Source organism: Palaemon carinicauda, chromosome 10 (assembly GCF_036898095.1).
Source record: "Palaemon carinicauda isolate YSFRI2023 chromosome 10, ASM3689809v2, whole genome shotgun sequence".
In the NCBI taxonomy this organism is placed as follows: Eukaryota; Metazoa; Arthropoda; class Malacostraca; order Decapoda; family Palaemonidae; genus Palaemon; species Palaemon carinicauda.
In genome coordinates, this window is record NC_090734.1 from 115,093,680 (window position 1) to 115,116,370 (window position 22,691).

At 45.8% G+C, this 22,691-nt stretch overlaps 1 long non-coding RNA gene across 2 annotated transcripts in view; it reads right to left on the reverse strand.

Annotated features, from left to right (window-relative positions):
• Positions 1-22,599, reverse strand: part of LOC137648683 (uncharacterized) — a 50,726-nt gene extending 28,127 nt beyond the window's left edge. For both annotated transcript variants that reach the window (XR_011045678.1, XR_011045677.1), the window contains exon 1: positions 22,477-22,599. This is a non-coding gene — a long non-coding RNA (uncharacterized lncRNA). The remainder of the gene's footprint in view (positions 1-22,476) is intronic.
• Positions 22,600-22,691: the final 92 nt, after the last annotated feature.

The window sequence follows — 22,691 nt, forward strand, 5'->3', positions numbered from 1 at the left end:
TTCACATGACACCAACCACACAAGACATTATACTGCCTGGTAGACTGATGCTGAGGAATTCCTCAGATATCTAGACAACCTTTTCGTAAAAGAGGTATTGGGTAGTCTTCAGGCGTACAATCATAGCAAAGCTATAGCTTGTGGTAGGTGTCGAAGTGGGTTGTCTGTGATGTGGAGAGGGGTCTCTTGGAGACTATCAGGAGCTGCAAAAGGTTTGGAAACCGTTCTGCATAATGCCATAGCGGAGCTAGAAGAGTCCTTGAGAGGTTGACCGATGTTCTAGCCTTCTTGAGTGTCCTCCTCCAGATAAAACGGGGACGAAACGTAAATGTCATTGTTGTACCCACCGTTGTTGCCAGAGAGGCTTGGGGTCTAGGGCTGGGGAGCAACAGCAGCCTGAGATTCAGGAGCGTTGCGAACAGATCCCTAGTTGGAGGACCCCGTAAAGTTGGGACTTTGTCGGCTACAAGGCGATCCAAAGACCATTCGGTATACCTTATCTGACATGCTGTGCACAGATTGTCAGCGAGCACGTTCTTCTAGTCTGGAATGAAGCGGGCTGATAGTGGTACCGAACGGACTTTGGCCCATCTTAGTGTTTATACTGTTAGATGGGAAGAGGCCATGAGCAAGTTCTTTTTTGCTTGCCAATGTGTGTCTTTATGAGGTGTGAGGTGTTGTCGTCCACCACATCACTGAGTGGTCGGTTATGAACTGATGAGGCTGCTGAAGGACCGGAAAGTTGGCCTTCATCTCTTAAGAGATTTAAGTGAAGGTACTTTCGGACTCTGTCCAGAGAGCTGAGGTCGTGTGGTGTTGCACTACGGTCCCTCATCTCTTCTTTTGATGTGTTCTAAGCACAACCTCAAGTCCGAGGGGTGGGGAAGGATGAGAAGGTTATGCCGCTCTGTAGATTCTCGAATGACACCCATCCCTTGAGGTTCGTCCAAACTTCTCGTCCCATGGGGGTCAGAATGTTTGGGGGATCGAGGGCCTGATTTTAGTCCGACTCAAGTCCCTTTGGAATGGGAGTTGTTCTCGTTTTCGAGGTTTTGTGGAAATTAGTGTCTAGAATCATTCCCAGATACACCAGTCTTCTGGGAGGGAAGTAGGGAAGACTTCCGCAGGTATACCCTGATCACTGGATCTTGGTAAAAAGACTTCAGAAGTTCCGGTGCTAATGCAAGGTTGCCACTGAGTCTGCTAAGGTCAGTAAAGTCATCCCGAAATGGAGGAGACAGAAGCCGATCCTGTGAGACCAAGATGGGTGTAGTGGAAAGACTGAAGCACAGTGCCCTGAACTGGTGTTTCTTGTTTGTCTAGAGTGAATCTTCCAACCTTCCTAGATGGATGGTTTGGGCCTGGAAGTAAGTGTCCTTTAGGTCCAGTGTGCAAATGAAGACCTGAGGTCTTAGCCCTTGTTTGAACTCCAACATGTTGTGGACACAGACCCATAGGGACAGCTCCTTGAGGATCCTTTTGCATGAAAGATTGTCGACGCTGGAGTCTTGACTCGTGTCGTAAAGGATCAGATGCGATACCCAGTGTAAGAATTCTTCCCTGATAGAGAAATCCTTTAACTAACAGGAGGAAGGCAACGCTTAGCCTTACCATGCGCCCTGATGGGATTGATGCTATTCCTTAGAATAAAATCAATCTGGTAAATGTTAATCAATGGTTAACAGTTGGGTATCGTGGTTACTGTGCAGTTGGAGAGTGCTCGAAAGTAGTTCCCTGTCGACAAGCTGTTGATGAGGGTTGTCGAAAGTAACGGCCAGTAGCGAGAAGTATGTTGTATACATTCTGATCTAAGGAACTACGGGCAGAGGTTGACTAGTAAGTTTGAGTCATGAACTGCTGGCGAATTGCCGATGATTGGTGAATCGGTGGTCTGTGAGCTGATGGTGATTATGGTTCCCCCTGGTTGGTCAGAGATGAGCAAGCTGAAGATGGGCTGGTCAGAGATCAGCAAGCCGAGTTCAATGATCGAAGAGATGAGCAGCCCATCGGTGATCTAGTGATCAGCAAACTGATGACTGGTTATTGACTAGCAATCGGTGATTGGAACGCCAGCAATCGGAGATCGTTAGTCATTGGAGGGACTAGAGGTCAAAGATCAGCGTTGAGCTAGCAATTGGCGATCTGGTGATCGGCGACCTAGTGATCAGTAAACCGTGAACTAGCCATCAGTAAACCGTGAACTAGCCATCAGCAAACAGTGGACTAGCCATCAGCAAACAGTGATCTAAAGATCAGACTGTTGATGCTTTCCTGTTCGCTGACGGTGGTCTGTCAAGGAAAAAAATGGAGTTTTTATGATAAAACAAAGTTTTGTGAATACTTACTTGGCAGTTATATATACATAGCTAATTATCTCTATTTCGGCAGAATTTTTCTAAAACTAGGCAACCGCCTTGTGGTGGTTGGGTGGTAACACCCGTTAAAGGGTGGTAGGAGGAATCATTCCCGTTTTCTGTTCTTCAGTTCATCTATGCCCGACCTGTCTCCTGAGGGGAGGTGGGTGGGCCTTCGAATGTATAACTGCCAGGTAAGTATTCACAAAACTTTGTTTTATCATAAAAACTCCATTTTTATGAATAGAACTTACCTGGCAGTTATATATACATAGCTGATTAACACACTTGGAGGAGGGTGATAGACAGTAACATCGTTGGGGAAACAACCAAAAAAGTTGTAGGATAAATAAACACCTTGATTCCTTACCTGCTAAGGTAGCTGACTTCAAAGGTTCCTGCCTCTTGAGTCGCTTTCCCTTAGGAGTGTCAGCCAGGATGTGACCTGCAGTGCTGAAAAACACTCAATCGAGTCTGTCAACGGGGTGAGACCAACAATCTGACTAGACTTCAGGACTACCTATTGCCCAAAATAAAAAACCGCAACTTTACCAAACCAACCACCTAACATTTGCAAAGTAGATAAAAATTATCTAACTAGACTGAGGTGACTGTACACAAGTCGACGTCCTCAGACAACCAATAAAAAATACACCAACCTATGTACAAGTAAACAAAACTAAGGTTGAGGGGAGGTAGTAACTCCTTTGCCTAATACAGAAGCCGTAGCTACGTATGGTCCCAAGGTATAACATTTCTCATAATCTACCCTCACCTCTCTGAGGTAATGAGAGGCGAACACAGAGTTGCTCCTCCAGAATGTCGCATCCATAATTTGATGGAGCGACATGTTCTTGCGGTAAGCAAGCGAGGTCGCAATGGCCCTCACTTCGTGAGCTTGCACTTTTAAAAGTCCGAAGTGTTCCTCCTCACACAAGAGATGCGCTTCTCTTATCACTTCCCTCAGGAAAAAGGACAAAGCGTTCTTGGAAAGGGGCTTTTGAGGATCTTTCACAGAACACCACAGGGAGCTAGAAGAGCCTCTCACACTTTTCGTGCGAGACAAGTAGGTCTTGAGCCCTCGTACTGGACAGAGCAGCCTCTCTTGCTCTTGACCCACTAGGTTGGTCAAGTTAGGAACCTCAAAGGTCCTCGGCCAGGGCTTAGAAGGGTTCTCGTTCTTAGCGAGAAAGTCTAATCTCAAGGCACAAACTGCCCCATCCAGATTGAAGCCTACTTGTTTTTCAATTGCATGGACTTCACTAACTCTTTTAGCTGTTGCTAAGGCCAAAAGAAAGAGGGTCTTCTTGGTAACCTCCCTAAGGGGAGCCTGTGAGATGGGCTCAATCTCTTGGTGCACAGAAATTTAAGAACCACATCAAGGTTCCAAGAAGGGGGCTTTAACTGGGTCTGCTTGGTCGTCTCAAAAGACTTCAAGAGGTCATGTAAGTCCTTATCGCGAGACAAGTCCAAGCCTCTATGCCGACAGACGGAAGAGAGCATACTTTTGTACCCTTTGATAGTGGACACAGCTAGCTTAGCGTCCTGTCTGAGGTACAACAAGAAATCCGCAATCTGGCTCACAGAGGTAGTGGATGAGGAAATCTTGTGCTTCCTACACCAAGCCCTAAAAGTCTCCCACTTGGACTGGTAGACCCTCTGCGAAGAGACCCTCCTCGCTCTGGCGATAGCTTTCGCAGCTTGCGCTGAAAAGCCTCTCGATCTGACGAGCTTCTCGATAGTCTGAAGGCAGTCAGATTGAGAGCGAGGGGGTTTTGATGATATCTCTCGAAGTGGGGTTGTCTGAGCAGATTTGGACTTGCAGGGAGGCTTCTTGGAAAGTCCATCAACAAGTCCACCACCTCCGTGAACCATTCCCTCATCGGCCAGAACGGAGCTATCAGGATCATCCGTCCCGAATCGAGGAGGGCGAATTTCCTGACTACCAGATTGATGATCTTGAACGGGGGAAAAGCATAAGTGTCCATCCCCGTCCAATCCATCAAAAAGGCGTCTACTGCTATTGCCTCTCTGTCCGGAACTAGGGAGCAATAGATGGGGATCCTCTTGGATAAATTGGAGGCGAAAAGATCGATGAGGGGTCTCCCCCACAGCCTCCAGAGACTCTGACAGACCTGTTGGTTGAGGGTCCATTCTGTGGGAAGGACCTGCCCTTTCCTGCTGAGCATGTCCGCCCTCACATTCTTCTGTCCCTGAACAAACCTCGTCAGCAGGCTTATCCTGTTCTCCTTCGCCCAAAGAAGGAGCTCTCTTGCTGTCTCGAAGAGAGACAGAGAGTGAGTCCCTCCTTGCTTCCTGATGTAAGCAAGAGCTGTGGTGTTGTCTGAGTTGACCTCCACAATCTTCCCAGACACCAAGTCCTTGAAGGCCTTTAGCCCCAGAAAAATGGCCATCAGCTCCTTGTTGTTGATGTGCCATCCCAGCTGAATTCCTTCCCAATAGCCTGAGACCTCCCTGCTTCCTAGTGTTGCCCCCCAGCCTGACTCTGATGCGTCTGAAAACAACACTAGGTCTGGGTTCTTCTTGTGTAAGGAGATCCCTTCCCCTAACAAGGTTGGGTCCAGCCACCACTTCAGAAGAGTCTTGACTTCTATTGGAATGGGGAAGGAAAAGGAGTCTTCCTGCATCTTTCTGTTCCATGTCTTCGAAAGAAAGTGCTGAAGAGGCCTTAGGTGGAGTCTCCCCAGAGAGACAAACAGTTCGAGGGAGGATAGAGTCCCCAGCAAACTCATCCACTCCTTCGCTGTGCATCTCTCCTTGTCCAGGAAAGTTCTGACTTTTACGAGACACTTGGTCTGTCTTTCCTGAGAGGGAGAAGCCCGAAAAAGTACTGAATTCAGAACTATCCCCAAATAGAGAATAGTCTGATTCGTTCTGATCTGAGACTTCTCCCTGTTGATGACCAGGCCTAGATCTTGAGCCATCATAAAAGTCTTCCGTAAATCCTCCAGACATTTCTCCCTCAATCGTGAACGAATCAGCCAATCGTCCAGATAGAAGGATATCCTTATCCCCTCCTGATGCAGCCAACCTGACACATTCGCCATTACCCTGGTGAAGACTTGAGGAGCCGTGCTGAGACCGAAGCAAAGAGCTCTGAATTGGAAGCACTTGCCCTCCATTACAAACCTCAGGTACTTCCTCGAAGTCGGATGGATGGGGACATGGAATTATGCGTCCTGCAAGTCGAGGGACACCATCCAGTCCCCTGGACGTACTGACGCCAGCACCGACTGAGTCGTCTCCATGGAGAACTTTGTCTTCTCCACAAATACGTTGAGAGCGCTGACATCCAGGACGGGTCTCCATCCGCCCGAGTTCTTGGGGACCAGAAACAGGCGATTGTAAAAGCCTGGGGAGACTAGATCCCGAACCGGTTCTATCGCCCCCTTGTCTAGCATTTGGTTGACAAGGTCTACTAGGGCCTTCTGTTTCCCAGGATCTGAGTACCGGGCTACTAAGGCCAGCGGAGCATCTGCGAGAGGAGGTTTTTTCAGAAAGGGGATCTTGTATCCTTCCTTGATGACTGAGAGGGACCAGGTGTCCGCCCCTCTCCTCTTCCAAGACTGCCAAAAACCTGACAGTCTTGCGCCTACTGTCTGGAGGAGACGAACTTCATTTTCTGGAGCGAGGTCTGAAAGAACCCCTGGTAGATCTTGGTCCTGAATCTTGCCTTCTCCCTCTAAAATCTGATCTTGAAGTAGTCCTGCCCCGAAAGGGCTGCTGGAATCTCCTTTCCTCCCGTTTCAAAGAAGAAGGAGGGGCTGCAAAGGGCTTACGAGCAGAACGAGATAAAAGGTCTTGGGTGGCTTTTTGGGCCAGAGAACGCGTAATGTCATTAACCAGGGACTCGGGAAAAAGATGTTGAGAGAGGGGGGGCGTAAAGAAGCTCAGACTTTTGAGCATTGGTAACAGACCTAGAAGCAAAAGAGCAAAGCAGAGCTCTCTTCTTTAGGACCCCAGCTGAGAACAGAGCAGCCAACTCATTCGCCCCATCTCTGAGGGCCTTATCCATACAGGACATAATGCTGGTAAGGTCCCTAGATCCTTCCATCTGTTCAGTTTTCCTTGCGAGAGTCCCAAGCGACCAGTCTAGGAAACTAAAAACCTCAAAGGCTCTAAAAATACCTTTGACGAGATGATCCAGCTCCGACATCGACCACATGACCTTGGCTGAGTTGAGAGCATGCCTTCTAGCAGAGTCCACTAAACCAGAGAAGTCACCCTTGGAGGAGGAAGGCACTCCCAGACCCAAAGGTTCTCCAGTTGCATACCACATACCCGCTCTTGAAGCAAGACGAGCTGGTGGAAACGAGAAGGAAGTCTTAACTGTTTGTCTCCGCTCCATCATCCAGTCATCAATCTTCGTGAGAGCCTTCTTTGCGGAGATAGACAGCTTCATCTTGATGAAGGCCGACTGTTTCTTGGCCTTCTTTCTGTTAAATTGGGACTGAGGAGATTGAGGGGCAGCAGGTTGGAATTCCTCTCCAAAAAGTTCAAGAAGGGAGCGAGAGAGAACTTTGTAATCTCCCACAGCGTCGGCAGGATTATCATCGTCATCAGAAACATCCTCGAGGTCCTGCTCCACATCTGCAATATCCTTCGAAAGAGAAGGATCCTTAGAACCCGACAAGGGCAAATCAAAGGCATCATCCTGCAAAAGACGGGTTGCATCCTGGAGTCCCGCGCTAGAAGAATCCTTGGGACGAGAGGCAGTATCGTCCCGAAGAGGCAGGGTGGTATCGCCCTGGAACCGAGAACGAGAGGCAGAGTCGTTCTGTCGTCGAGAGCGAGAGGCGGTATCGTCGTGGCGGCGAGAATGAGAGGCGGTATCGTCGTGGCGTCGTGAACGAGAGGCGGTATCGTCGTGGCGTCGTGAACGAGAGGCGGTATCGTCGTGGCGTCGAGAACTAGGGTCGGTATCGTCGTGGCGTCGAGAACTAGGGTCTGTATCGTCGTGAACGAGAGGAGGTATCGTCGTGGCGAAGCGAACGAGAGGAGGTATCGTCGTGGCGAAGCGAACGAGAGGAGGTATCGTCGTGGCGAAGCGAACGAGAGGAGGTATCGTCGTGGCGAAGCGAACGAGAGGAGGTATCGTCGTGGCGAAGCGAACGAGAGGAGGTATCGTCGTGGCGAAGCGAACGAGAGGAGGTATCGTCGTGGCGAAGCGAACGAGAGGAGGTATCGTCGTGGCGAAGCGAACGAGAGGAGGTATCGTCGTGGCGAAGCGAACGAGAGGAGGTATCGTCGTGGCGAAGCGAACGAGAGGAGGTATCGTCGTGGCGAAGCGAACGAGAGGAGGTATCGTCGTGGCGAAGCGAACGAGAGGAGGTATCGTCGTGTCGGAGCGAACGGGAGGCGGTATCGTCTTGGTATCGAGAACGGAAGCAGCGTCGTTCGATAAGGTATCGTCCCGGTATCGAGAACGAGAAAACGTATCGCCCTGGTATCGCGAAGAAGTATCGCCTGGCGAAAGCACACATTCCTCATCCTGGCGTAGAGAGGGAGAAGTTTTCTTTAAAGAAGAACTCCGTTCTCTCTTAGAAGCAGACTTCTTAATCGGCAACGAGTCGTCTTTACGTCTGTCAGACTGGGCGTGAGGGCGGCTAAAGGCTTGTACTAAAGTCAAAAGTTGTTCCTGCATGACAGACATAAAGGTTTTAGCAACATCAGCTGGGTCTTGCGGACCCGAAGGGGGGGGCTGACGAATAACACTCGTATCTTCGGCAGCAGGCTTCGTCCTTTTCACAGGCACGGAGTCGAAATCATCCTCCGACGGACAAGGTTCATAACTGCTAGAACCGGGAGAGAAAGAACGAGACCGTTCGTCGCGGTTCCATCTCCTCTTAGTAGGTCTTGAAGCTTCATACTTCCATTTACGTCTGGACGAATTCGGAGAAGAAAACAACACATCCGACACGTCTTTCCCGTGACGGTCAAGAGCAGCCTGGGAATCGACAACAGGACTGTCTGAGGCGACGGCTGACCGAGGGTACGTACCTCTCACCCCCTTTCGGTCATCGACGTACCTTCTCCCTTGGTCCTGGGAGCTTGGTAGAGGTCTAGGCCTAGGGGTATGACAGATTCGGTCAGTCGCCACCTCCGCTGCACTAACACAAGCACTTTCACTTTCCTTACCTTTAAAGGCCTCCAGTTGTTCTTTAATGGCCTTCAACTCGGCCGCCAGGCTAGCGTACCGAGGGTCATCCGTAGATACGGAACCTGTAGGTGCAGGAGTTACTACCTCAAGGGAAGGATCAACTTCCAAAGAGGAATCAATAATAGGATCAATAGATAAATCTACGCTAAGTTCGTCTTCCTTACCACTAACAGACTTAGACTTAGACCTAGAAGCTCTCCTAACTCTATCGAGCTCTAGCTTACGCACATAGCGCTTCATAATTAACCAATCTTTCTCATCCAAAACCTTACATTCCCCACACCTATTATCAAGGGCACAAACAAAACCCCTACAATGAGAACAAACAGTGAGAGGATCAACCGCCATTTTCGGTAGTCTCACCTTACATTCCTCATTCGCACAGATACGGTAATGACTCTTTTCACTCAATGAAAAACAGCAAAAAAAAAAAGCTAAGAGAAAACAAAAAACAACGATCGCCAAAACCCCAAATCAGAGTACTTCACCAAAAAAGCAGACTGGTACACCGAGCAGGGAAAGCGAAGAAAAACTCTTAATGACGGACCAACGTGTTATCGATCCGGCCGGCAGAGATGAACTGAAGAACAGAAAACGGGAATGATTCCTCCTACCACCCTTTAACGGGTGTTACCACCCAACCACCACAAGGCGGTTGCCTAGTTTTAGAAAAATTCTGCCGAAATAGAGATAATTAGCTATGTATATATAACTGCCAGGTAAGTTCTATTCATAAAAAAAGAAACTTCAGAAGAGACAGGAACCAAGGATTCGCCGTTTCGATTCCCCTTGTAAGATGGAGTCTTCGGGATCTTGAATCCTTCCGTGAAGCCTATTTCCTCTTTTCCCGGTGGCAATGTTATGTGTTTGCAGGGAGGAATGGGTCAATGGTGACCTGTCCAAAATGTTTTATTCCTTTTTTCTGCCTATTGCGTGAGTGTGTAGGAGTCCTGAAGCGATGGCACACAGGATGATGCTGGTGCTCAATTTCTGCCGGGAGACCAGGTAAGCGCTGGCTCTTAAGCAAAAGCTGGCGCATTGGATCTGAGACCGCAACTGCGCAGTTAAGTGCGGAAGAGCGCTGGCGCGCAGCAAGGCACTATGTAGTTTTGTGGATTCTCCCTAGAATGCACCAAAGCGAGTGACTGGTTGCGCAAGGGTGGGTGCATTGGCGCGTGCGTGAGAGTACTGCGTGGACTGCTGGCGTGCGCATGCAGAAGACCATTGGCAATCACGCGCGGAAGACCGTCGTCGGGTGCACGCCCGGAAGACTGTTGACGCGCGCGCAAAAGACTATTGGCACATGCAAGACCACTGGCACGTGGGCGCGCAAGAGCATTGGCGCGCGGAAGACCATCGGCCGCGCTGGCAGGAGACCATTGGCACGCGAACTGATGAGCAGTGTAATCCTCCGAAGAGGTGTCTCTATGAGTGGCCTCTCTCACGAACGTGAGAGGTGAAAACTTCGTAGAAGAGACTTGAAGATGCCCATGAGGGCCGGTGGATCAACAAGCTGACCTTTAACGGTAGCGATCCTCCGTAGAGGAGTCTCTGAGTGGCATCTATCGCAAACGAGAGGTAAACCCTTCGTAGAAAAGACTTGCCAAGACTGTGCTCCCCCCCTGAAGGAAGAGAAACTCAGCAAGAGGGGAGAGAAGTCTTGGCAAAGGCAGCAACAGCAGTCGGAGACGATGAATTTATTAAGATGTGGGAAGTTCTCCCTCGGAAGGGAGAAACAACCTCAAACCTGGGGAGGGAACTTTCCCTTGGAAGGGAAGTTGTCCAATCCCTGGAGGCGAACCTCCTAGTTAGCGTTCTGATGATCTGAAGTGCTGGTCGTGTTGTCACGGGAGTACTTCTAAGAGAAGGGATGATGCCCATGACGACGTCCTCCGAGGGACGGCAGTGACAGCAGATTCCCCAGGCATGAACAGAACAGCTCTGCTTCGTCGGCACTCTTAGTCGAACGAAGAAAAACTGCATAGTTAACTGCGAAAAAATAAAATTAATTTAACAAATTCCCTAGGGAGGAACTCCGAAGAGGAACCCCGAGGGAACAACATAAATAAGTATTGCGCCCTTCCTTCTCCAGTTGACATCCACGAGAGAAGAGGGGGAGCGGAGTAACTGTAATAAAAACAGAATTACAATTATTTAAATCAGCTAAGAATATTCACTAATAGTGAGAACCACTGATCCTCCGAAAGGAAGTGTTCCCCACGGAGAAAAGCTGAAAAGTTAGAATTACAATTATAATTTCACTACAAATAATTGAAACAAACAATCGGAAGAGCAACCTAACCCGCGCACGGGAAAGGAGCTTCTCCAATAGTACACTGTTGTTGTAAAGGTGGACAACCTAGAGAAGAAAAAGACCGTAGTCAATCTCTGAGAGGCCACATTCCCTTCGCTCAGTAATCCATGTTTCCTGTAGGAAAAGGGAAAAGGCGAAGACAATAGTTGAACAAAGAGGGTCCAGGCGATGACTATTCCCCTGCGGCGGCCGAGTTAACGGTTATATGCCGACAGGAAAACCGATGGACCAGAGAGCGAGAGGTAGTTCCCCACGAAGTGGAACTGGGCTGCCCTTGCTAATCTACGCAAGTGTCGTTGTCGTATATGTATCACACACACAGCACAAACACTGAAAAGGAAATCATCACATTTCTATACACATATATATACATAAATGAGTAAGAATGTTTCCATATATATACATGTATAAGAATAAGTTAAAAGACAAAAATTAATGGCAGTCCAGAATAGGCGAGGAGGGAGAGAGGAAACAACCGCTCTCACTCCGAGCCAAAAGTAAAGAGACTAAATCACAGGTGTGTGAACGGGAGTGGTAGCAAGCTACCGCTCCCCCTACCCCCGCTAACTAGTGGTGTGGGTAGTTAACCCTCGCTAAATTCTAATGGCTCGTCATTTCAGCTCGCCAAAAGTATAACCCCTAATAAATAGCGTGGTTTGTATTCCACTTATGGAACAAAGGAGTATGTTTTCACCTTGGCTGGATCTCAGCTGTTAAAATTTATAACAAATTGTAAAATAAGTAGCCACCTTGACCTTCACCAAAAGCCTTGCGAGGTGGCTGAGGTGGGAAGTAAAATATAAAGGACTCACGTTTGTATAGTTAAGAAAAATGCACATTACTTTTGAAATTTTTCTTCCTACACGAGTACAAACCTTCAGGTTAAACGTATAAATTCAATTAATTAACATGATAGCATGAACAGGTGAGGTAACAATGTGTGATCACAATCAGTTGAGGTGGCAGTGCATGATCACAAACAGCCGAGGTGGCAATGCCCGATCACAGGCAGGAGAGACGGCAATCTAGCAGGGGCACGGGATCGCCAGCAGATGAAGTGGCGATCTGTAGAGGTAATCAATAGCAAACAAGTGAGGTAGCGCCCCAGTAGGTCATACGATCACAAGTAGGCGAGCTGATGATCACGTAGTAACACGTGATCACGAGCAAGTAAGGTGGCGTCTCAGCAGGGGCAGGCAAGCACGAGCAGGTGAGGTGTTGCTCCAGTAGTGTCACGCAATCGCAAACAAGTGAGGTGGCAGTCCAATAGGGGCAGGAGATACCAAGTAGGTGAGGTGGCGCTACAGCAGAGGTATGCAATTGCAAACAGGTTGAGGTGCCACTCTGGTAGGAGGCACGAAATCTGAAACAGGTGAGGTGGTGCTCTGGTAGGGCACATGATCGAGAACAGGTGAGGGGGTGCACCGCTAGGGGAATGCAAAGACAAGCAGGCGAGGTGGCCCTCCGGTAGGGGCACACGATCGCCAGCAAGTGAGGTAGCGCTCCAGTAGGGGCATGTGATTGCAGGCAGGTGAGGTGGCGCTCCGGCAGGGGCACAGGCACTGCAGTAGGGGCACGCAATTGTAAGAAGGTGATGTGGTGCTACAGTAGGGGCACACAATCACAAGCAGGTGAGGTGGGGCTCAGGTAGGGGCATGAGACTGCATGCAGGTGATTGAGACACTTTGGTATAGCTACGCAATCACAAATGGGTGAGGGGACGCTCCCATAGAGGAATGTGTTTGGAAGCAGGTGAGGAGACGCTCGAATAGGGGCACACAATCGCAAAAATGTGAGGTGGCGCTCCAGAAGGGCCACATGATTGCAAGCAGATGAGAAGGCGCTCCAATAGGGGCACACAATTGTGAGTAGGTGAGGTGGCACTCCGGTAGGGGCACACAATTGTGAGTAGGTGAGGTGGCACTCCGGTAGGGGCACACAATTGTGAGTAGGTGAGGTGGCACTCCGGTAGGGGCACACAATTGTGAGTAGGTGAGGTGGCACTCCGGTAGGGGCACACAATTGTGAGTAGGTGAGGTGGCACTCCGGTAGGGGCACACAATTGTGAGTAGGTGAGGTGGCACTCCGGTAGGGGCACACAATTGTGAGTAGGTGAGGTGGCACTCCGGTAGGGGCACACAATTGTGAGTAGGTGAGGTGGCACTCCGGTAGGGGCACACAATTGTGAGTAGGTGAGGTGGCACTCCGGTAGGGGCACACAATTGTGAGTAGGTGAGGTGGCACTCCGGTAGGGGCACACAATTTTGAGTAGGTGAGGTGGCACTCCGGTAGGGGCACACAATGGCAGCTCCTGGTTAAAATCAGTGGGGATGCTGCTCCAAAAAAAATTGTAGCCTTTGTTTTAATATTGTGTGAAAGGAAACAGACTGGCATAAGAAAATGTTTTCAGAAACTTGATAGAATTCTAAAAGAACAAAACCAAATGATTTTTATTTACCATAACCTAAACTGCTAAATGTTCAAGCTTGATCCATTCCTTTAAAAATGAAATCCACTTTTCTTGTTTTAATATGAACGAAAAGTTTTTTTTTTTTTTTCTCTCCTTGACCTCTGGATGACACAGACAACTGAGGAATGTTTTTCGTCATTGAAAGTGCTGCAAGTGTATTTAGTCTTTCCGAATTCATAGTGCTTCTTAGAAAAGTTTTCATTGCTTTCTGTGTTGAAAAGCAGCGTTCTGCCTCTGTTGTAGTCATGGGAAATGTCAAGAAAAAAAAAAAAAAAAAAAATGAATCATATAGAAGAGCTGGAATAGGATAATAATCTAATTCAACATTTTATTACAATAAAAAATATAGTATCCAGTTTTCTATCGCAACACCCAGGGAGCAGAAAAAAAAAATAGCTGCCCTCCACCGACATGCCAAGGTCGGCACTGTGAGAACGACAGTACTCACTCACTCACTCTCAGCCCATGGCTCAGACTCCAAGTATCCTCCTGTGTGCATGCGCACAACAGCTAAACACTCCAGAGCTGAAACTGTAAAATATACAGTTCTAGAAAAAGTTTTTTTTCTTTGGCATAAAGTGAAGGATGGCTACAGACATTAAGCTTAAGGATTAAATATTGTACAAGTATAAGGAAAGAATTAAAGAAAATATACTGAATATTATCAATATAAAATAAAAATAGGGGGTACTGTAGTTCCACAGTACTTATCACCAGCTGCCACTATTGCAAACAGGTGAGAAAGCGTTCAGGTAGGGGCATGTGATGCAAGCAGGTGAGAAGGCGCTCTGGTAGACACACGCATTTGCAAGCAGGTGAGAAGGCGCTCTAGTATGGGCACACGATCACAAGCAGGTAAGTAGCACTCCGGCAGTGACACGTGATTGCAACCACGTGAGGTGGCACTCTGGTAGGGGCATGCCATTGTAAGCATGTTAGGTGGCCCTCGGGTAGGGGCACATGATCGCAAGGAGGAGAGGTGGCGCTCCAGTAGAGGCTAGTGATTACAAGTACTGTATGCAAAGAGGTATGCAATTGCAAGCAAGTGAGGTGGTACTTTGGTAAGGGGTTTGCGATTGCAAGCAGATGAGGAGGAAATCTGGTAGAGGCACACGACTGCGAGTAAGTGAGGTGGCGCCCATGTAAGGGCCCGTACTCTAGAAAAGGCGAGTGGGGAGCACATGATTAAGAGCAGTTGAGGTGGAGCACTGGTAGGGCACACGATTGCAAGCAGGTGAGTGGAGAGCACATGATTAAGAACAGTTGAGGTGGAGTGCTGGTAGGGCACACGATTGCAAGCGAGGAGGTACTCTGGTATGGCTACGCGATAGCAAACAAGTGAGGAGACGCTTCGGTAGGGGCATGCGATTGCAAACACCTGAGGTGGTGATCCAGTAGGGGCACACGATAGCAAGCAGGTGAGGTGGCAGTCCAGTAGGGGCACACAATTGCAAGCAGATGAAGAGGCGCTCCAGTATGACCACGTGATCACAAGCAGGTGATGTGGCACTCCCGTAGGGGCACATGATGCAAGAAGGAAAGATGGCCCTCCCGTAAGGTCATGCAACTGCAAACAGGTGAGTCAGGGCTCCAGTAGGGGCACGTGATTATATAAAGGTGAGGTGGCCCTCCGGTAGGGGCACGTGATCTGGAACAGGTACCGGAGCACATGATTGAGAACAGTGAGTGCGCCATGCAATCTGGAACAGGTAACTGAGAACCTGGTTGAGGACAGTGATATGGCACTCGGGTAGGGCCATGCAATCTGGAACAGGTAACGGAGAACGTGGTTGAGGAAAGAGGAGGTGGTGCGCCGGTTGGGGCACGCAATCACAAGCAGGTAAGGTGGCACTCTCGTAGGGGCACACGATTGCAAGTAGGTAAGGAAGCTTTTCGGTAGGGGCAAACAATTGGAAGCAGGTGAGGTGGCACTCCGGTAGCGACATGCAATTGCAAATAGGTGAGGCAGCGCTATGGTAGACATGCAATTTCAAGGTGAGGTGGCACTCCGAAAAAGGCACGAGATTGCAAACTGAGGTGGTGTTCTGGTAGGGGCACAAGATCTGGTACAAGCTACCAGAGTGAGGTGGTGCGTCGGTAAGGTCATGCAATCACAAGCAGGTGAGGAATCACACCGGTACGGACATGTTTGTAAATAGGTAAGGCAGCGCTTTAGAAGGGCACGCGATGCTAACAAGTGAGGAGGCGCTCCGGTATGGGCACGCAATTGCAAACAGGTGAGGTGGTGTCTAGTAGGGTCACATGAGTGAGAAAAAGGTAGAAGTACACAATAACAAGTAGGTGAGGTTGCACTCTGGTGGGGGCACGCGATTGCAAATAGAATCACAAGCAGGTGAGGTAGCACATCGGTAGGGGCATGCATTTGCTAATAGGTAAGGTGGCGCTCCTGTAGGGGCCCGCAATACAAGCAGGTGAGGTGACGCTCAGGTAGGGGCACGCAATCGCTAGCAGGTGAGATGGGGCTTCGGTATAAACGTGTGATTTCAAGCAGATGAGGTGGTGCTCTGGTAGATGACTTATGACGAGTGACAGAGACAAACTTTGCATAATATGATACTTTAATTACTAGCGAAACTGAAATTTGCTAAAAGAAATGAATGATGTATATGTTTAATGGGGCTGGAGCATAACTACACACGTATCAGTCTATTACAATGTGAAGTCTATCTCTCACTCTTAAGTCCATAAGTCTATCTCTCTTAAGTCCATAAGTCTATCTCTCACTCTTAAGTCCATAAGTCTATCTCTCACTCCTAAGTCCATAAGTCTATCTCTCACTCCTAAGTCCATAAGTCTATCTCTCACTCCTAAGTCCATAAGTCTATCTCTCACTCCTAAGTCCATAAGTCTATCTCTCACTCCTAAGTCCATAAGTCTATCTCTCACTCCTAAGTCCATAAGTCTATCTCTCACTCCTAAGTCCATAAGTCTATCTCTCACTCCTAAGTCCATAAGTCTATCTCTCACTCCTAAGTCCATAAGTCTATCTCTCACTCTTAAGTCCATAAGTCTATCTCTCACTCTTAAGTCCATAAGTCTATCTCTCACTCTTAAGTCCATAAGTCTATCTCTCACTCTTAAGTCCATAAGTCTATCTCTCACTCTTAAGTCCATAAGTCTATCTCTCACTCCTAAGTCCATAAGTCTATCTCTCACTCCTAAGTCCATAAGTCTATCTCTCACTCTATGTTCATTGTTTACATCTGGGAGACTGATGTCGAGTTACTGCGGTAACTGCGCATAGGTTGCTTGCATTCACTTTGGCTAGCTTTTCTGTTTTTCGTATGACGCAATCATTACCTGGCTTTCTTAACCAATTAGGAGTTTCCAAAAATTTATGCAAAAGTTCCCAGATGTTGTTCAACAACAGCCAATTTTTTTCACCTTTCCCTTCATTTTGAGTTGAACCACCATCACATAAAGAGGGAATTTAATGGAGGTACTACATCTATTTGGAAATTTAGTGTAATGTGAAGTATCACTCACTCTAAATTCATTCTTTATATCTGGGAGATTGATGTCGAGTTACTGCCGTAAGTCTGCGTGCATTGCTTGCATTCGCTTTGGCCAGCTTTTCTGTTTTTTAACCAATTAGGAGCTTCCAAATATTTATGCACAAGTTCCCGGATGTTGTTTTACAACAGCCATTTTCTTCCATCCTTCCTTTCAGTTTGAGTTGAACCATCATCACATAATGAGGGAACTTATAGGAGGTACATAAATTTATTTTGAAATTTAGTATAATTTCATTTATGTCGGCAATTAATTGGGATGAGAACACACTCCGTTCGGTGTATGGCTATTGTTACCCATGTGAAAGTAAAAAACCCTGGGAGCTTGCACTTTTTTTTTTCCCCGAGCGAAGCGAGCACACAGCGGAGAAAAAGCCATTAGAAGGATGTTTAGTGAATCCCAGATCATTATGATACTTTAATTTTCAGCCACTTACATGAATCATATATTTTTCCAACTGGTTATCTAGTGTTTATTTGGAATTTCTGACCATTATTACTACTGCTACAAATCACTCTATTTTTTGGGCACTACCCCACCCAAAAACAACAATGTTTCCTACTGGGGTCCCCCATAATTGTGTCTATATAAAGGGGTTAAAAAACTAATGAACGGGTAATTTCCCCCAATAATCATGGTCAGAAATGAATAAAACACAAGGTAGCGAGTAGGAAAAATATATGTTTCGTATAATTGGCTAGAAATTAAAATATATATTTACACAAAACATTAAACAAGTTAATTTAAATAACACAATTAGACAAGTACACTAAATTTTAAGGTGTTTCGAAAGTAATTTATGACTGTACCGAGCGCAAAGACATAGCTTTTCAGTTATGGTAGTCAACCCACCATAACTCTATAACTATGGATTTCCACCAGGAATCATACAAAAAACCTCAAAACACTACAAAGTACATTATAAACCAGTCTTACTTTCTACAAAGCATTTATTGCGCCATTGTATAATTCTAACCATTTTTCTTGTAGAGCATTCCTGTAAAGCTAGAGACTAAAACATAAAATATCACCCAATATGCTTAAACATTGGGAAAATTTACAGTTTCATCCATTATGGGAAATCTATTATAATAATATATTTCCCGAGTAAAGCAAGTCTTTTGTAGTATTTCTGTAAAATATTATTTGTCGCAAATGCCTAGTTCTTTATATATCGACGATCAAACTCACGCTACTCATGTCTTCCTCCCAGATTTTTTCTAAGTCTGTTGTTATTGTTGACTGTGTCTTGTATTTGCTTAAATGAGCCCTGTAACCACTATAATCCACAGACAAACTAGTCCACTATAAAGTCTTACACGTTTGGCCAATCACAGCGCCTATCCACTATGACGTCATACATGTTTGGCCAATCACAGCGCGACAATACAACAGCGCCACAATACATCTTTTCCATGCATTTCATTTCGTTCTTAGAAATGGAGGCAGTAACAAGCACGTCATCTCATGTTGCACAAGAAGTTGAAATTCCATCTTCTTGTCCTGACTGTTTCCTAACTTGCAATGAATTTGTTGTAAGTTATTCGGGGATTATTGAAAACCTAGTGGATTTGTGCCAGAGAGACAATCTAATTTTACAAAATCAAAATTGGCCTGCATGTCAAGGAACCTTCCCAACGGCTTCACGTTTTCCTCAAAGCAGCAACACATCTTGATGAACCAACAGTTTAAGGAAAGCTTCATTAATTTATAGAGTATATTATAATGGTGATAGTATAACGATGTATGCAGCAGTACCATCCCTTTGGATTTGGTTTGATGGATGTGTTAGGTAGTGGCTGTAAGGGGGGGTGGCCTCGCAGGGGTAGGCCTAGGTAGGGGTACAGGGCCCTAGGTTAGGTGGTTGTATTAGGTTCGGTAGTGTCCCAATAGTCACTGTGGCCTTAAGGGGGGGTCGCAGGGGGGGGCGGAGGCCCCCCCCCGGTAGGCCTAGGTAGGGGTACAGGGCCCCTAGGTAGGGGTACAGAGCCCCTAGGCTAGGTTAGGTGGGTTTATTAGGTTCAGTAGTGCCCTGAGAAAAAGCCATTAGAAGGATGTTTAGTGAATCCCAGATCATTATGATACTTTAATTTTCAGCCACTTACATGAATCATATATTTTTCCAACTGGTTATCTAGTGTTTATTTGGAATTTCTGACCATTATTACTACTGCTACAAATCACTCTATTTTTTGGGCACTACCCCACCCAAAAACAACAATGTTTCCTACTGGGGTCCCCCATAATTGTGTCTATATAAAGGGGTTAAAAAACTAATGAACGGGTAATTTCCCCCAATAATCATGGTCAGAAATGAATAAAACACAAGGTAGCGAGTAGGAAAAATATATGTTTCGTATAATTGGCTAGAAATTAAAATATATATTTACACAAAACATTAAACAAGTTAATTTAAATAACACAATTAGACAAGTACACTAAATTTTAAGGTGTTTCGAAAGTAATTTATGACTGTACCGAGCGCAAAGACATAGCTTTTCAGTTATGGTAGTCAACCCACCATAACTCTATAACTATGGATTTCCACCAGGAATCATACAAAAAACCTCAAAACACTACAAAGTACATTATAAACCAGTCTTACTTTCTACAAAGCATTTATTGCGCCATTGTATAATTCTAACCATTTTTCTTGTAGAGCATTCCTGTAAAGCTAGAGACTAAAACATAAAATATCACCCAATATGCTTAAACATTGGGAAAATTTACAGTTTCATCCATTATGGGAAATCTATTATAATAATATATTTCCCGAGTAAAGCAAGTCTTTTGTAGTATTTCTGTAAAATATTATTTGTCGCAAATGCCTAGTTCTTTATATATCGACGATCAAACTCACGCTACTCATGTCTTCCTCCCAGATTTTTTCTAAGTCTGTTGTTATTGTTGACTGTGTCTTGTATTTGCTTAAATGAGCCCTGTAACCACTATAATCCACAGACAAACTAGTCCACTATAAAGTCTTACACGTTTGGCCAATCACAGCGCCTATCCACTATGACGTCATACATGTTTGGCCAATCACAGCGCGACAATACAACAGCGCCACAATACATCTTTCCCATGCATTTCATTTCGTTCTTAGAAATGGAGGCAGTAACAAGCACGTCATCTCATGTTGCACAAGAAGTTGAAATTCCATCTTCTTGTCCTGACTGTTTCCTAACTTGCAATGAATTTGTTGTAAGTTATTCGGGGATTATTGAAAACCTAGTGGATTTGTGCCAGAGAGACAATCTAATTTTACAAAATCAAAATTGGCCTGCATGTCAAGGAACCTTCCCAACAGCTTCACGTTTTCCTCAAAGCAGCAACACATCTTGATGAACCAACAGTTTAAGGAAAGCTTCATTAATTTATAGAGTATATTATAATGGTGATAGTATAACGATGTATGCAGCAGTACCATCCCTTTGGATTTGGTTTGATGGATGTGTTAGGTAGTGGCTGTAAGGGGGGGTGGCCTCGCAGGGGTAGGCCTAGGTAGGGGTACAGGGCCCTAGGTTAGGTGGTTGTATTAGGTTCGGTAGTGTCCCAAAAGTCACTGTGGCCTTAAGGGGGGGTCGCAGGGGGGGGCGGAGGCCCCCCCCCCCGGTAGGCCTAGGTAGGGGTACAGGGCCCCTAGGTAGGGGTACAGAGCCCCTAGGCTAGGTTAGGTGGGTTTATTAGGTTCAGTAGTGCCCTGAAAATCACTGTGGCCTTAAGGGGGGGGTCGCAGGGGGGGCGGAGCCCTCCCCCCCCCCCCCAGTAGGGCTAGATAGGGGTATAGGGGGAGGGGTGGTGGAAGGATAAGTATTCATTTATTGCAAATATCATTTGACACCCCCCCCACCCAAAACCCCGGTTCCCACCTGGTGTCCCCCATAATTGTTGGGATGAAGTAGGGTCTTTCTGCATTCTAGAACAACTTAGTAAATCTCCAAATCGGATGGTTTGCGGTCAAAATAAACGTTAAATTCGGTAGAACTACACTTTCTGATGCAACAAATATATTTTTATTCCAGTTTCCCCATAATGGATGAAACTGTAAATTTACCAAACATTGTGTTAAATAAGCTCAATACAAAGTCCAAATAAAAATAGGGTAATAGTTTACAACACCACGCTCTCCATTTACTCCAAAATAATGCAATCCTGCAGTTTTCATCTTCTTGCACAGTAATTAGGTGGTTATTTAAATTCTGGGAAAGAAATAATTAGCAAGATATGTTGAGGGAGGGGGAAGGGGTTATAAAAATTAAATATCTCTGTTTCCTCATCAAACGACTTGGAACCAACATGTCAACAAAGTCAACGAAACAGAATTCGTGATGCCAGCGTACATAAACGAAAGTTCGTGATGCTAGCGTACATTTGATATACTCTATATTCAAAATATACTTAATCAAAAATTGAGTGATTACTCAAAAGTGTCACTATTTGTAAATTGCATATTTTATGGACACTTGAGTAATTAATCCATTTTTAACTAAGCATATTTTGAATATACAGTATATCAAATGTACGCTAGCATCACGGACTTCTGTTTATGTACGCTGGTATCACGAATTCTGTTTCGTTGACTGTGTTTACATGTCAGTTCCAAGTCGTTTAGCGAGGAAACAGAGTTATTTTCTTTTTATAACCCCTTCCTCAACATATCTTGCTAGTTATTGCTTTCCCAGAATTTAAATAACCACCTAATTACTGTGCAAGAAGATGAAAACTGCAGGATTGCATTATTTTGGAGTAAATGGAGAGCGTGGTGTTGTAAACTATTACCATAAATAGCCCAAACTAAAAATTATCAGCCAGCCTATTAATTTTCACTAAAGTCCAGTGGAAGGCCCAGGCCTATTAAATGGCCTAAGAATAAGCCAATGGTGTAAGGAGTTGGTTGGGCCAGGCATCAACTTCATTATTACTTGTCAAATAAATGTTATTTACAGGAAAATGTTTATATTGGTTGGGAATACAATATAGTATTACGGAATTATTTTTAAGATTTCCCAAATACAATTTAGTGTTAACTTGGCAGGAGTGAAGATGCTGGGAAGCAAACATTGGGTGGAGACTTACCTTTAGGATAAGCTAAGGATATGGTAATCTAAGGGAGCATAGGCCCGCCAGGTACAGTAGGTAAGGATAAAGCTCCTAGGTTATGTTAGGTTAGGACAGGTAACATAAGTTTAAGTGGCATTCTTGTTAGTTTCTCTTTAGAGGCGTGACTTTCCAGTAATAACTTTGGCAATATTAAAAAACCTAAAACTACTAAAGGCTTCAAAAGCTATTCTAGATAAACCTCTAAAAATAAGTATAGGCCATCCATCAAGAACTATACGCAGATTGCCGATACATACACTAATGGGAGACTTGCAGCCTACCTCCTACACATAGCTAGGTAGGGTAAAGCAGGAAATGGCTTTTGAGAAAAAGTATTAACAAATGTAGGCAGTTTTACCAAAAAGGTAGAACACCATGCTTGATTGAACGAGACAAGGCTAGCATGGACAAGTTTGGACTGAACGGAAAATTACGTTCTGGTTATTTTATTGCGCATTGAAACTATGCCTCATTTCACAAGTTAAGCTGATAATCGAGTAACTTATGAACATATCCTTACCATAAATAAATAAAATCCTTTAAAGGTCCACTGACTAAGTACACAACAACACAACAATGGCCGTCAGAGGTAAGGAGAATTAGTTCACGATCACGAGAATCACGACCGTTCACCAGATTCCAGAAGTTTCATCTACAGTATACCAATCCCTGATTGGTTGACAGTTCTATGACGTAATGATGATGTCATACATTTAGTTACTGTCTTTGTTATCC